Source organism: Melospiza melodia, chromosome 5, assembly GCF_035770615.1.
Source record: "Melospiza melodia melodia isolate bMelMel2 chromosome 5, bMelMel2.pri, whole genome shotgun sequence".
In the NCBI taxonomy this organism is placed as follows: domain Eukaryota; kingdom Metazoa; phylum Chordata; class Aves; order Passeriformes; family Passerellidae; genus Melospiza; species Melospiza melodia.
This window is the reverse complement of record NC_086198.1, coordinates 21,056,583-21,063,830: the sequence shown is the minus strand read 5'-3', so window position 1 is coordinate 21,063,830 and position 7,248 is coordinate 21,056,583. Positions and strand designations below refer to the sequence as shown.

General features: G+C 45.2%; 1 long non-coding RNA gene across 1 annotated transcript; it reads left to right on the top strand.

Annotated features, from left to right (window-relative positions):
* Window positions 1-4,023: 4,023 nt before the first annotated feature.
* LOC134419000 (uncharacterized) lies at window positions 4,024-6,855 on the top strand. The gene is made up of 3 exons (XR_010027925.1): window positions 4,024-4,218; window positions 5,263-5,375; window positions 6,685-6,855. It is a non-coding gene; the product is annotated as an uncharacterized LOC134419000 (long non-coding RNA).
* Window positions 6,856-7,248: the final 393 nt, after the last annotated feature.

Below are 7,248 nucleotides of genomic sequence, written 5' to 3'. Positions count from 1 at the left end.
AGCAAGTGAAGGGACAGGGCTCCTGCCAATGCTCTCCTGCACCCAGCCAGTCATCAGACTCAGGCAGGATACTCTTTTTATACATATGCATGTAACTAACTCAGACCTCTGAAAAAAGTTACTGGAGAATTGCTGCTCACTTAATTAAAGAAAATCAAATGCTTAGCCATGTCTAGAGATGTGCAGGCACCCTGCAAGACAGAGAGCCCTCTCAGTCCTGGGAACTGTTGGTACAGGAGTCAATTCATCTCTGATTTTATGCTTCTTTCCCTTCAGACCCCTAGGGGTTCTATCCCTCTGTGCCCTAGGACGGAAAACACAGCATGGGAAGGGATCTCAAGGCAGTACCAGGAATCAGTGATGGCTGGTACCTCTGAGCTGCGGTTGTCTTGCAGGGCAGCAAAGCACAGGGAGTTCAGCCTGTGTCTCAGGAAACCAGCAAAGCTCCATCAGTGGGCAGGGGGGACACTGAAGGCCACCTCACAGGTCATCTCACAGGCAAGAGAGAGAGACCCAGCAACTGCCAGCCAGTGACTCATACTCCTAAGACTGCTCAGATGAATCATCTGATGCAGATATCTGCTCCTCTGCATCAGCCACAACAGGGCTTCAGCTGTCCTGCTTTGAGGCATTGGTCTTTGGCATTACCCATCTTATGGGAGACCTTTAGCAAGACCAAGTCTAGATTTACTAAGAGTCTGAGGAGCTACTGAAACCTGACCTTCCCCACAGGCCTTCACACCAGCTTAAGGGTGTTGAGCCCTGGGCTGGGACCGAGGGTTTCTGATGTGAAAACAGCTTAGCTGAGGGTTTGTCTTTAGCATATCCCAGTTAAGCACCACCACTCCCCAGTGAAAGAGGGCTGCAGGGTGGCCGGGCCCTGGGTGGAGGTGTTACTCAAGTTACAAGCCACACTGACCTGTCAGGGAAGATGAGACAGGAAGAGGTGGCTAATTTAGCATCCTTCAGACCAGAAGAAAATTAATTCACTTAACCAACACTTTGCTTTCCACGCAAGCCTTCTTTGAAAGTTTATTACTAATGCAATTAAGCTGGCTTTTCTGGCTACAGCTGGGGTATCTCTACTGCTGCTCTGTGCCACTTTGGGTTAGATAACAATATAAATAGCCAGAGCTGGCTGAAAATAGAAGTCTTGGCTTGTTTGCGGGCAGCAATATGGCTTGCTGGGTGTTTTCAGGTAAGTCATACCCCGAGTCTTTACCAGACTTTCCCCAGCTGTCCAGTAAGGACTCCTGTTCCAACTTCAGAATTGCACAGAGGCTGAGGGTTGCTCTCACATGAGGATTGTCTTTTGCCCTGCCCTTAGCAAGAAAAAATTTCCAAACACTGGTTTTAAACTTCAGTGGGAGTTAGGCAGGAGCTCAGGGGGGCAGGATTCTCCTTGAGGTGCAAAGTGGGCACATCAGCCTGGCCAGGGTACAAGAATAGGAAATTCCCAAAGTGAACATCTCTTGTTCTCCCTGCTATAGCTCATCCCATCTGTGACACTGTTTAGTCAGCACAGCACTCACAAACCTATTGGAAAAACAACTGAGTCATAAAAAAGAGAACCTAAAATCCCTAAAACTCAAGGCCACAAAATGCAGTTATCCTTGCACAGCTCTCTCAGGCTCTGGTAAAGGGCCTTGTGACCATCAGATTTAACAGGCAGCTAAGATCAGCAAAATAAACAACATGTTTAGGCATTTAAAATGGGAAAAACCCCACCACTGTTCCCGCAGCTAATGCCATTGTTAAATAAAAAAATAAATGTTTAAATAGTTATTGTGCAAGTCACCATACAGTGGAACAAGTTTTTCAGAGAAGTTGTGGTGTCTCCCTCACTGGGGGTATTCAAGAACGGTCTGGACACAATCCTGTGCCATGTGCTCTGGGATGACCCTGCTTGAGCAGGGAGGTGGGAGCAGATGACCACTCTGGTCCCTTTCAATCTGACCCATTCTGTGGCTCTGTGAAAATGCAGAGCAGCTGATACACACCTAATGCAACCAGTTAGAAAATCTCACAGAAGTTTCTTGCCGTTTCAGGGCATTTAATCATGGGTGATATTACAGACACATTCAGCAGTATGAATCTACTCTTTCCTCTGCAATTAAGAGAAATAAAAAAGTGCAGGTAAACAGGGCCTGATCCTTGAAGGTGGCCACACAAAGCCCCAAAATGCGCATGTGGTCAGTGAATCATCTTCAGTGATATGGTAAAGGCTTCTGAATTGGGCAAATGGATTTAGAACAATTCTTTTTAAACCATGCAACAATTTATTAGATAATGAAAGAGGAACTGTGTGGAGAGGAAGCAAGGGACATGGAGGACATCAATGTATTTAATAAAGGCTACCTGTGAATGCTAGATTGATCCTTTCAACTGCATTAGAAAACTGCCTTTTCCAAAGAGAATGGATATAATGGGTATTTAGGCTTTTTGAGAAACCTCCTTCTTAGGCAGGTCTTTCCCTTTGCCTGATGGGAACAGGACAGGGTATTGCAGCAGCTCAGCTGTGCAATTGGCACACAGTGCATTGCAGGCAGTGTCCAGAGCTTGCTTGTAGCTGATGGCACCAATAATGTGTGAGGTTTAGTCTGCAAAAAGAGGATTAATCTGTAATCATGCTCATTATCCTTATCAATGATTTCAAATCACCTACCATGTACCTGTTCAATCAGCAAGCCATGGCTGTGACGGCTCTGACTCATGTCATACCCACGGTTATGGAGTCTGCAAGTGCAGTGACCTGCAGGAGTCTCTGTGTGCTCCCAGACACATGGCCCAGGAGCAGGGCTTCCTTCAGAAGGGATTGTTCCTAATAAAATGTTCCATCAGAATTCAATTTCCTTCATGGCTCAAAGACTGCCTCTTCTAGTGCCTATAAATATTCTTGTGATCCTGTCCTTGACAAGCTCATTCCACAAACTGATTGCTGTTGCAAAATCTGACTTAGGCAGTAAGACCACAAAAGGAAAAATTTTAGACTCAGAGCTATGCACAGTCTTAGCACTTGACTGAATCACACCCACAATGTGTCCAGCTCCGAAGCTGGCAAAACCCATCAATTGTCTTAAATTGACTTTCCCTGCCATATAAGAATTTATCTTGGATGCAGCAGGGTTTCTTGTGTGTGTGCTTGTGGCTAATCTCTGGCAGGAGAGCAGGAGGAGTGGCACAGGGAGGAGCAGGCCTGGGCCTGTGCTCCTTGGCTCACAGCTTGGTGGGGTCGGGAGAAGCAATGACACCAGCTGACAGGTCCCACAGAAGGGACATCTTTGCACAGGGCATAGCTAGAGCATGGACACACTGAACCACAGGATGTTGTGCATGCTAAAAGCTCATACAAGTTCAAAGAGCAATTAGACAAATTCATGACAGAAAAATCCGTGAAGGGCTATTAATTGCAAAGACAGAGCCTCTGCTTCAGGAACTCCCTCAGTTGCCCACACCTGGAGGCCAAGACAGTTCCCTGAGATAGCACAAAAACATGCTAGCCCCATGCTTGTACCTCTTGCCAGAGATTTGTTTTCCAGCCCTTAGTAGAGGGGGGAATGGATGGGCTGAGTAGTGCTGCTCTCATGCCAGTTGTGTGGCTGTGAGGAATTGGCCTAGGAATACCACATACCTACACAGGACTTCCTGCCTGTAAAGGAAAAAGGTAGCAATGTCATAAAACTACAAACAGAATTGCACAGAAAAAAAAAATAAATTCTTGTTTCTTGGAGCATATTTGTGAGCTCTCTGGAAGTCCCCAGGAGCAAGATCTAGTGCTAATGGGAGGAGGCAGAAGGCCATGCCATTTTGGCTGAGCTGCCCCTCTGATTTGAAGGTGCCACCCCTACCTCATGTTGATTTTTTCTTCCCCGAGGCTAAAAGGCACATGAATCATTAACAAGCTGGTGGAGTCCATGCGTGCTATCATAGCTTGCGTAATTAATCCTGAGCCAATGTGATTTGGTGAATTAATAAAGCTGCTGCTGCTGGGGTGGAAATTCCTGTTACCTGCAGCAGGGCTGATTTGCTCTTCATCTGCATCTGCACATTTGTGGATGCCTGTGATCACAGCAGCAGGAGTTACACACAGGCTACACTGATGGGGGGAACCATGCCCAGAGCAGAAGAGAATGGGAAGAAATGGCTCATGATCCATGGTTTTAGTGTCTCTGCTTTCCAAGAAAGAGGGTTCATCATCACTCCTGCACAGGAAATCAGGTTTGTCATGAGGAGCTTGGGTGTCCATGCACCACTTCTAGAGCTTCAGAAGAAATCTCCAACACTTTGGTCTTTTGCTCTTTCTAGCTATTCCAGTGTGGTTTTTTAGTGTCTTGTCTTAATTGCCTTTATCTCAGAGATCCTTCTTGAGAGGGGCAGAGAAAACTAGCCTGGATAAAAGGGAATAACTCTGTAATCCTAGGCAGGAGAGAGGTCCATGGCCTCTCATCTCCCTCCATTGTCCATCCAGCAAGTAGATGATGTTCAGGTTTAATCTGAGTTCCAGAGCTTGGTTTGATTTCAGAAAATTCAGCTCTGGAAGCGAGTTGCACATGCTCCAGATCCTAAGTCTTATGCAAACCCCTCTTCAACACCTGGCCTGTGATTTCTGCAATACTTTTGTTCAGGTGAGCTGTCTGCATTTGGCCTGAATTTAAGACATTCCTGTTGTTGAATCCAAAAATCTGTCCACAACCAAGGACAACAAGATTCTACTGACATCTCCTCCTGGATGGTAATTTTGTTAGTTGCTGCTTTGTACCTGCTAAGGTACAAGTCCTGGTCCTGCCAGTGATCTAGCCAGATATGAAAGCTCTCAGTAAAATGCTGAGGATCTCAGTTGGAAATGTTGAATTTGATGATACCCCTCTCTCCCCATACGTCTAGGGCACTAGGTTAGATGTCTGTAGCTTTTGCTGATCTTTTGTTTGCTCTTTCTTGAGTCAGCAGACAGAAAGTGTGTCTGGCTCAGGCCAAGCTGCTGTCCCCCCCTTCCTGGGTGCAGAGCCCACCTGTACAGCACAAACCATCCCTGCTTTTCACACCAAGGCAGCTCTTGTGTGTCAAGAAGATGTTGTGTTCTCAGTGAGTGAGCAAGAAAGGAGTCACATTCATACAGTCACACAGCTTCCTTTCCCTGCACAGGACTCCTCAGTCACCATTTGCCAGATATGGTCTGTCCAGTCAAGCAGGAAGGTCTGAGTGTACACAACTCTTTTTCTTTTATTTTCTTTTTTTTAAAATACATTTTGGTTTCTTTTACAGTCAAAAGTGAAACCTGGGCTTGAAGTACTGAAAAAACAGTACAGAAATGGAGAGCTTACAAAAAACCAGAGTGGTGAATTTTCTATCAGTGCTAGACTTCACACTGGTATCTGGTAAGTGATAGAAAAACTCAATATGTCCTGAGCAGGCTTTTGCTCACCATCAAAGGAAGGAAAAATGTTATTTGTCCTAAACAGAGATGTGGTAAAAATAGAAATCAAATCCTAGAACATATTTAGCATTTCAATTAAATGACCTCATTTTTAACAAGCGTACCTAGATGATTCACATTTTAGAAAAATCAGGCTATATGCAGAGCTGTCCAAATGGGAAAATTTAGCTTGCCCAGATAGAACTGGAAGATTGAATGCATCCTGGGATCAGATCTCCACTCCACTGACCACAGATTTCTCTGCCATTCCCTGCTTTTGCTTTTTCCAATAGATGTGGGCTACAATTTACCTTGTGCTACAACAGCTTCATAGCTCCTCTCCCCAAAGTTAAGAGAAAGGAGGTGAAATGCAGCCCTGCCAGAGCTGCTAGATCCAGAAACGGGAACGGCACATGCTTGAGAGGCCAGCTGAGATCAGGACAAAAACATGAAATAAGGCAAACACTGTCAAGGCAGGAGGAAATAAATCTGCTGCAGGAGAGCAGGACAGTCCTGGATGGGGGCCTGGAGGCGTGGTGGCATCTCCATCCTTGGGGACCATCCCCCATCGGCCCTGACCTGGCTGTGGGGGTGTGAGGGAGAGAAGGGGCAGAGAGATGCCCAGACCTCCCTTCCCACCTAAACCATCTGTAATTTAACAAACCTGAGAACTGCCCCATCTACCCCAAAGGATGCACCAGAAAATGAAACTTAGTAAGCAAAACTTTGGCCCGGAAATTATCACGGAAGTGGAAACAAAATGATTGTATTAGCAGACTGGCTTGAGCTTTAGCATAAGCCTATCATTCTGTCAGAATGGAGAAATATTTCCTGCAGAGTTAATAGAGCTCTACTGGGTTGCTCTTAATAGTTGTTTATTTTATTTTTCACTGTTCATAATAAACCTCTGTGCATCTGAAAATAGCTCTCTCTAATTACTGTGTGAGTACCTGTGCATTATCAGTGTGCATGGGTGTGTTTGCGTGTGCTGATGACAGCTCAGGTATGGCTAGAGAGCTACTCAGCTTCATTGAAAAATGTGTATTTACTAAGAAATCTGAAATGTTCTTGCTTCACAAGAGTTTCACCAAATCCGAAACTGGGTTAGCACATGATTGAAAACCTTGGCAGTCACTGCCAGACATGGGAGAGTTGAACAGAAAAATCAAAAATTTAAGGGAAAAAAATGGCTTGCTGTGATTCATACCAAAATCAGCTGTCAGAAAAAATGATGTTTCCCGTGAACCTGAAGCCTTGCTGTTCTTTCACAGAAAGACTCCACTCGTATGCTTTGGCACCTCATTCTTGAGATTTTTGTCTCAAAATGCCCTCCTGATAAGATTCAAGATCCTGACATGTAAAACGAGACAAAGAAGATGGATGTGGGGGGCTGGTGATTTCCAGCAATAAATCTTGGTGCTACATGAAAGTGTTAAGTAAAATATGGCATGTCTTCTTAAGGAACAAGTTGCTTTTCATTTTGGTTAAGGCATTTCAGTTCATGGAGCACCTGGACAACAGCTGGGTTGATTTAGAAGCAACATGTGCTCAAAGGCAGGATCAGCTCAAAATTCATCCCAGGGGGTGGGATGACCTGAGTAACAACAGGAAAATTTGACTCAAAGCTTTGCAGAGAGTTTGGTCCATGTAGAGAAAGCCAGTGCTGGGGAAGGAAGATGAGTGATTGTTCATCAGTGGACAACAAACAGGGAGCATGGGTGTTCCACTGCACAGGGACAGATATTTTTAAAGGGAGCCTGGCTGAACCCCACAACTTTATTTTTGCCTGGTTGACTGCAGCTGAAAAAGTAGTCATGGACAGATTAGCACCTCAT